The following is an 8,933-nucleotide window of genomic DNA, read 5'->3' on the forward strand; positions in this document are numbered from 1 at the left end:
TTGGGTAAAAAAACCTGAAAATTTAATATAAGGCTCCTGATATATCGTTCTAATAGCAGTTGAAAAATATTAAAAATACATAGGCACAATTTTTTTTTATAAGCATTTAAAGTTCAAATTTTTACAACATTTATCAAATTTATAATTTATTAATTATTTTGTAGTTAAAAATGTATAAATTGTTTAACTTTTATGGCTAAGGATTGAAAATTTAAAACAAGGCTCCACGTAAATAGCTTATATATAAATTACTTTATTCACAATAATATCATCAAATATACTTGTTAATATCATAGGCTGACTGACCGTTTTCGCTCAGAATCGTTTTTCTTATACAATGATATTATATCATTGAATTCAAATTTAAAACTATCCATTACAGTGACCCACTTGTAACCTACTGTACAGCAGAGCGACATCCACTTATCCACCTTTTTTTGTATGTATTTTATTATTATTATTATTATTATTGTTTTTTTTTACTTAACAATAAAGAGTATAGTTACATTTTAATTGATATGTTTGTATGTATTTTTTCTATCTTTATGAAAGATACAGATAAGTGCCTATCCTAGTTCTATAGATCATAATATTACAATAAGTTACAATAAATTACTAAATATTCTTATGCTTGGTCACTAAATTATAAATTTGTTTTATTAATTACTATAGTTTTAGTGATTTAAAGTTTTAATAATATTAATAAAGAATTACATTTTTTAATAAATTGAAATTAATGACTTGTTTTTAAATTTATTTAGGTACCTATAGGTACATAATTTTAGTTTAATAACTATAAGTATAGTAACTAGGTAGATACCTACTTACCAAACACAAGTTTTAGATTGCCTAATTTTCTTAATGCATGATAATTATTACTTGTAACAGGTAGCTTGAAAAGGTTAATACTTAATACTAAATGCTTTTTATAAGCTTAAAGCATATTATAGTACGAACATACAATATGTCAATATCATTGCCCATTGGTATATGGGTATTTTGTTTAATTTTATCTAACGAGCGACTTCAATATAAATTTAAAACCATTATTAATCATTACGGTCATTAAAGGCCAATTCTTATTTCTTAGTAAAAACACTATAAACCATACGGGCGAGCGTCGCCGACGGCAATAATGACAGCTATTGGTAAAAATAAATATTTTATTCTTGAAAACATTTTAATTAAATAAGACGATTATAATTTATAATATTTATAAACATTTACACAATATTTCAACTATTACTCGGTATAGTATAATTCAAAATATAGACTAGGAAACCGTGTACGGCGGCTATTTATTTTTAAATTATTTAATTTACAATAGTCAAGTATCAAAAACTTGTTGTAGATTTCTTAAAAATGTTTACCATAAAATGCATTTATATAGGTACTCAAAATCTTTAAATATGCATAATCATATAAATTTAGTAAAATATGCAAAAATATGCAACATAAGTTGTTGTATTTCAACTGTATGGTTCATGAAACGAATTTTTATCGAATCAGATTTGAAATATGCAGCTTCCTGAGAAAGATGCAAATGCATAAAGTTCCTAGCCCTGGGCCGTATCACTAATCTAAAATATTTAGTCAATAATTCTGTGGCATGGTGGCTAAATGATAAATAAATATTAAATATTAAATAATAACCAATTTTACTATTTTAATGTTCGGTTCGAGTGGTTCGACCTTAAATATTATGGTTCGTAACATCTTAAATAATATACTATATCTACTCTGTCCCACAAGAGATCATGCCACGCACCGATCAAAACTAGTTCCCCACGCGACACCCTGTCATAGGGGAACCAGTTTCGACAGCAAGGTGATGTAGAGGGATGGGCAAAACCGGCATGTTCTCTCGGGAGGCAGATTCATGAGGAGCATGAGTCGCATCATTGTATGTAACGCATGTGGTCGCACAAGGTCTTCCTGACCGTTCAGTTATATCTCATATTTTTTTTTAAAATTTTACATACAAATGCATTTATTAATGATTTACAAAAATTATACTTTATTTATTTATTTATTATATTTTACAATAAAAATTGGTATTAATGGAACTATTATACTTAAGATTAAAATGAAAATAAATGAAAAATAATTTGATTGAATGAATATGTTTGAATACGATACGGTTTTGATATTATTCTGAATGATCCTCATTTGAATTTTGACAATTAACACATACTGTTTGTCCACTATGTTCTTTGCAAATATATGTTTCACATATTCCACATACAGTTTTAGTTTTTCTATTTTTTCACCAATCACAATAACCACAGCTTCCTGGTACCTTACCTTGTTTTTCAAATTTTTCTTGTTTTGTGCCAGTAATTTCATGTATTCTATTTTTTATTGAAATCGGAATATTTTGAGTTTGTACTCTTTTTTTCATTTCTGGCAGAACTAATACTTTTGCTAAATTAGCGAGGTATTTTTTTCTTGGTAAAATATGTCGTGTATTATTTGTATATATTATTTGGCTATTTATGCCACCAACGTTCAACAACGAAAAACAATTGTCATTGGCCATCGATAACTATTTCTGGCTGTGGAATAATTTCCTTTCATAAAATCCACAGTATCAACTCCGCCCTTTGTAGAATTATAATGATTTATGATTTCAGGTTTACAATTTTCCCCAGAATCTTGGTCAATTTCATCACTATGATGCATGGTTGATAATAACAACACTATCTTCTTTTGTTTCGGTTTATAAGACAATAAAGTCATATTTTCTTGAAAGCCAAAAATACTTGAGTTGATGGGTCTTTCTTTTAGTTTTTGAGTAAATAATGGAGGTACAGTCGACTCTAGATAATTCAAACCTTCGATAATTCGAAACCTTCGGTAATTCGAAGTAAATACTCGGTTCCTTGAAAACCACGTGGTAATTCAAACAAAAACAATGCATTTAAGTACACTTGGTAATTTGAAATTAAATTTTGGAAAACTGGCCACTAACACTTGACAATTCGAAGTATCATTTGTTTAATGCTCGGAAATTCGAAGTATATTCACCAAATGTATTTTATCTGTATTCTTATAATCTTTTTATTAATAAATACTATACAATCGTGTAGAAATTTAGATTTTTTTTTTTTTTTTATTTAGAAATACGCCTCAACTGCCAGGGTTATTGGCGTTTAAGATATACATGTTACAGTTTAATTATAGTTTACTTAATGATACTAGAGCATACAGAAGAGAAAAAAAAAACGTATATAAGATAATTAATATGATACTAATAATATATAAAAATGTGAATTGTATGTGGTATGTTAGAATTTGTGTTATATTTTTTGCAGAAGGTTTGTTTCTTTGAGAAGTTCTAGGAGTGAAGATGTTCTTTCCGTATTTGGTGCTAGTATTTCACAAAGGTTGCTTGGGAGCATGAGTTTGTCTCTGGTGTCTTTTGTGAGGAGGCATTCTGTTAGAAGGTGTTTGACAGTGGTCACGGTGTTGCATGAGGTGCATATCCTTTTTGCTCATTAGATGTTCATGAGTGTAACGTGTATGGCCAATTCGTAATCTATTGAGTACGATTTGATGTCTACGCGGGAGTGATGTGTCAGGCAACCAAGGGAGGGTGGATGATTTTATTTCTCTTAGCTTGTTGTTTCTTACTGATTTCCATTCTTGAAGGCAGGTTTGGTCAAGGTTAGTGTTTATAAAGAGTTTTGTATCTAAATGTGTTGTTATATTCCAGAAATCAGTTGGTTCTTTCGTTGCCCTTTTGGCTATTTCGTCTGCAATTTCGTTACCAGGTATGTTGTTGTGTCCAGGTACCCATAGAAATCTGATGTCTTTTTTGGATAAGAATATAATGTTTAATATTAGGTTGCCTATTGGGTTGTTTTTTTGTGTATTTGCTAAGTTTGTGAGGGCGCTGAGATAGTCTGTGTATATGGTTGAAGATTGGATATCCGAGGAGGCAGCTAATTCTGTGGCTTTTAAAAGAGCTAGATATTCTGCTGTATAGATTGAGTTGTATGATGGGATTTGAAATGCTGTTTGGGAGTTTGGCTGGATTATTGCGATAGCAGTTCCTTCCGTGTTGTTGGATGCGTCAATATATATTTCTTGATGTGGTGGAAGACTGTTTTTTAAATCGAAGAAGTTTGATTTGTAAATGTAGGAATCGGTTTCTTTTTTTTTGTGTTCAGTTAGGTTGAGATAGATGAGAAGATTTGAGGTAATCCATGGTGGTTGTTCAGAGACTTGAGGATTAATTTGGTTTGTAAAAGTAATATTGAGGTCTGAGGCATAGGTGGCTGTACGAGTGCCAAGATTGTTTATATCGTTATTTTGGAATTGGTTGATTGAGTTTCTTAATATAGTGCTGAAGGGATTTTTTGTTGCTATTAATGTTTTTGAAGAGTCTTCCAATGTATGTTTTATTCTCCTTTTTTCAAGTGATTTAGAGCCTGTGATGTTTATGATGCTGAGAACAGGGCTGCTTTTGAAAGCACCAATTGACAATCTTAGGGCTGTATTGTGAATAGGATCTAAAGTTTTGATTGTAACCGCAGATGCTCCTGCATATAGTATTGAGCCATATTCTAGTGCTGAGAGGATTATTGAGTTGTGTATTGTCTGTAATGTTTTGCTTTCTGCACCCCATTCGAGGTTACTTAGTGTTTTTATTATATTGAGTTTAGATTTTGCTTCATTTTTTATGTTGTTTATGTGAGTTTCGCCATACCTGAGTTTGTCCTATTGTTAAGTTGGCTATTTCTAGAATAATATTTGTGAAATTTTGTGTAACTTCATTTAAATTGTTAATTTTTGGTTTTTCAAATTCAATTGAATCTATTTTTTGTTCTAAGAGGGATGTGAATAGATTCCAGTCAGCGGTGTTTAGTTTCCATTTTGGTTTGCCTACTTGAATGTCTTCTGTATTTCTGTACGTTAATTTCGTGATTATGGGCAAGTGGTCGCTTCCATATGGATGAGATAATGTGTCCCATGTAAGGTGAGGAGCTAAAGAAAGTATTGTGAAAGATAAGTCAATAGCTGATTGCGTACCGGATACTGTGCCAAAATGAGTTGGTTTACCGTTGTTCAGTGTAATTAGGTTTTCAGAATCTATGACCGATTCGATTATTTTCCCTCTAGTGTTTGTAGTTATGCAGCCCCATAATTTGTTGTGGCTGTTGAAGTCACCTAGGAGAATGAACTGTCGTATATTGCAGACAGTCGTCAAAATAATATTATTTTATATATATGTAATATAGGTGGGAATATTTCAAATTGTAAATTATTGACATAGGTCAGGCCAGTGAAGCAATAATGTGCTGAGGCGACAATAATATTTTCTATATAACACCGCCGTACGCGCAGGCACGGCCCGGTTGTCGCTGAGTGATTCGGCGAGGACGTAGCTACGACGTGCGTGTGAAACGCCGATCGTAGTACGGGCTAGGCGATCTGAATTTGCTAAGTGTTTTATTTATGTTTGTTTTAAATACAATAAAAGTGTTTCCGACCTGAAAACCCGAGTTAAACATTATTTTAGTCATTCTTACGTTCTTACCTTAGGAACAGCGCCGGGATATACGTACTATGTGTCAATGAAGTTTTATTAAACTGAATAGTGCCAAGGTATATGTAATCTTTGAGTCATTTCAACTAGATAGGAACGAACTAAGAATTGACAAGCGCCTACCATCGTACCTCAAGGAGTTAACAGTGCCATTCTAATTAACTTTAGAGAGTGTCATTAACTAGAGAATACGAGGGTAAGGCGATAGTTGGTTTACCGCGTATTGTCTAATACGGGTGATACCACAGAACGGCGGAGGGAGTTGTTGAATGATGTTTTTTAAGTCTGCTTCGGTGAAAAGAGATTGGTTAGGGAGGTAAAGGTTGCAGATTGTAATCTTTTGTTTGAGTTGAACAGAAATAGTTACGGATTCAAGTGGAGTATCTATTAGTATTTCTTCGGAAGAATATGAGTCTTTTATAAATGTTGAGATACCTCCGCTGGCTCTGATTGCGTTAGTTCTTATTTTGGTATAATTTGTATATCCTTTTAGTGTGTTTTTTTTATAGTTTGTAAAATTTGTTTCTTGTAAACAAATGATTTCAGGGCAGTATTTGTTTATTATACTTTGTAGATTACTGATTCTTTTGTAGAAACCATTTAGGTTCAATTGTAGTATGTTATATTTTGTATTGTTGTGCTGCATTGTAGGTTTTATTTTTATAATGTTAGATTTGCGGTCTTGTGAAGGATTGATATGTGTCATTGATTATGTATTGAAATATGAATTAAGCTTCTGATTCGTCAGAATCATAGGGTTCTGCTTTTAACGTTTTTGTGAAGCGGGTTAATCTGTTTTTGATGCTACCATTTTGTAGGGTTGGTTTGATAGACATAATAATGTCCAATAAATCTTCTTTTGATATATTGTATTCATTATAAATTGTAGATGGTTCGAAGTGGCCTTGATTATTTTCAAAAATGTGTTTAAAGGTAATAAAATCGATTTTAAAATTGTTTTGATCGGTGAAGAGTTTTTTTGCTGGTTCTAGATAAGCATCGATATTTTCTAAAAATGTTGTTAGTGCTGCTGATTTTGATTTTTTGTTCTTTTTCTTTTTTTTTTCGATGATTTCGTTTTGGGGGGCCACTGGGTTTTGTGGAGCAGGCATTGCTTTTGAGTTTTTATTTGGTTCTAATGGAGATGGAGGTGGAGAGTGAGTTAGAAATGAGTCGGGGAGAGATCTTTTATTGCGTGTTGGTTGATCAATTTCCATTAGGATAACGTCAGAGTTTTGAATCGCATCTAAATTTTGAAGTGTTGGTTTTGATGTCATCGATGATGTTGGTGGAAGATTTGATGGCGGTGTAGGCTCAGAAGTGATATTGGGTGTTTCAAGGGGAGATGTGTCGGTGTTCGATGTGGAGGTAGGTACTATAGGGGTATTATATGTGTTTGACGAGACGTCTAATTTAGACGGTGTGTTTGCAATGGGTTGATCGTTGTTTACCTGTGACATTATGTTGTGTGAATTAATCTGGTTTGAGCAATGAGACGCAATGTGACCTTGGGCCTTACACAAGTAGCAGGTTAGAGAGTCATCTGATAAAAAGATCCTGTAGTTGGTGTCTTCGTAATTTATAAGTATGGAAGGTGGGAGTTTGATAAGATCGTCATGTTGGATAAAAGTTTGTCGACGAAAACTTAAAATATGCGTGAAGTCTTCAACTTGAATTCCGGCCCTTAGCGGTGTTATAGGGCTATAAAGAGGTATATTTAATTTGATAAATTCGTTTGCGATTATGTCAGGTGGTATATTAGGATATACGTTAGATAATATTATTCTTTTATTCGGATTGAAAAATTTTCGTAATTTGAATCGTTGGTGTAGTATTGTGATAAATGGGTTATTATCAATTAGATTATTTACTAATGAGCTGCTTGATAGGAATATACATAAGCGACCTTTAGATATACGGGACGCAAATAGAATATTAGACGGTTGGACTAATTTGCCGATTGCAATGATGTAATCTTTGGGTGGGATGTTGTCGTCTATATCGATTAATAAAGCTTGGTCTTTTTTGGGTATTAAGCTGTTTGCTACAGTTGAGGCGAATGATTGTTTGTTGATATCCGTGTAGATAGAACTGGTTGAAGTGTTGACGTTGGGTGAATTTTTTGGTGACATTTGATGTAGCGGTTTAGGATTTGATGTGCTTTTTAATGAATTTAATATGGGTAAGCTTTTGGGTGTGGTTGGTGACGTTTTATTTTTTTGTTTTTGTGCATCTTTTGGATAAGGTGGTTGACGAATGGAGGGGCTTTTTAAAGCTGGTAGTTTTGTAAACATTTTATAGTGTTGTGGGCTTGCGCCCGCTGGGTGTATTGTATCTTAGCTAGTAGTATTAATAACGAGCATATTACCTGCGATATGGTGCGTGTATAGTATACTGCTATCGGAAGCTATTAAAATCGGTACTCGTGAAACGCGATAAGCAACGTGTTGACTGTACGGAGTCTAACGACGAACTGAAAAATTTAGATTATTATTGTCGATAACTATAGAATATTATTGTAAGAACCTTCTCGTTTTATTTCTTAATCGTCTCTAATCGTAATTTAACTCGTCGAGTCGTCGATAGCCGTCAGCCGAATGTAGTTTTATTTTAGTTTCGTTTGGTCGGTTGTAAAGTCAAGTTCATGTGACGCACTATTCTAAAAAATACAAATCTTTGACGATTTCGGAAAAAAAACAATTGAATGAAGCGGTTGAAAGAGGTGACAAAAAAACCGAAGTGGCTAAGACATTTGACATTCCTTTAAGTACACTGTCTACGATTTTGAAGGACAAAAATAAAATCATCACTGCGTCATCAAGCGGTGGTCGGAAACGAAACAGTAAAGGTGAGCATCCACGACTAGAAGAGTGTTTAGTACAATGGGTTAGGTAATGCAGAGGGCAAAATGTGCCTGTAAGTGGCCTCTTACTCAAAGAAAAAGAAAAATCATTCGCCAAAGAGTTGGGCATCCCGTTTTTCTCAGCTAGTGATGGATGGTTAACGAATTTTAAGAAAAGAAACGGTATTTTTTTCAAAAAAATTTGTGGAGAAAGTTCTAGTGTTGACGATAACGTGTGTTCAGAGTGGCATCGTAAACTTTCAACTTTGTTAAAAAATTACGAGCCACAAAACGTATTCAACACAGATGAAACCGCTCTATTTTTTAAATGTTTACCAGATAAAACTTTTACTTTTAAAGAAGAAAAATGCCACGGCGGGAAACATAGTAAAGACAGGTTAACGATTTTATTAGCAGTACCTAAACATGGACGGCTCCGAAAAGTTAACTCCACTCCTCATAGGAAAAGCTGCCAAACCAAGGTGTTTTAAGGGCATACGTTAATTTCCTATAACTTATCGTTCAAATAAAAAGGCATGG

Source organism: Metopolophium dirhodum, chromosome 1 (assembly GCF_019925205.1).
Source record: "Metopolophium dirhodum isolate CAU chromosome 1, ASM1992520v1, whole genome shotgun sequence".
Lineage (NCBI taxonomy): Eukaryota > Metazoa > Arthropoda > Insecta > Hemiptera > Aphididae > Metopolophium > Metopolophium dirhodum.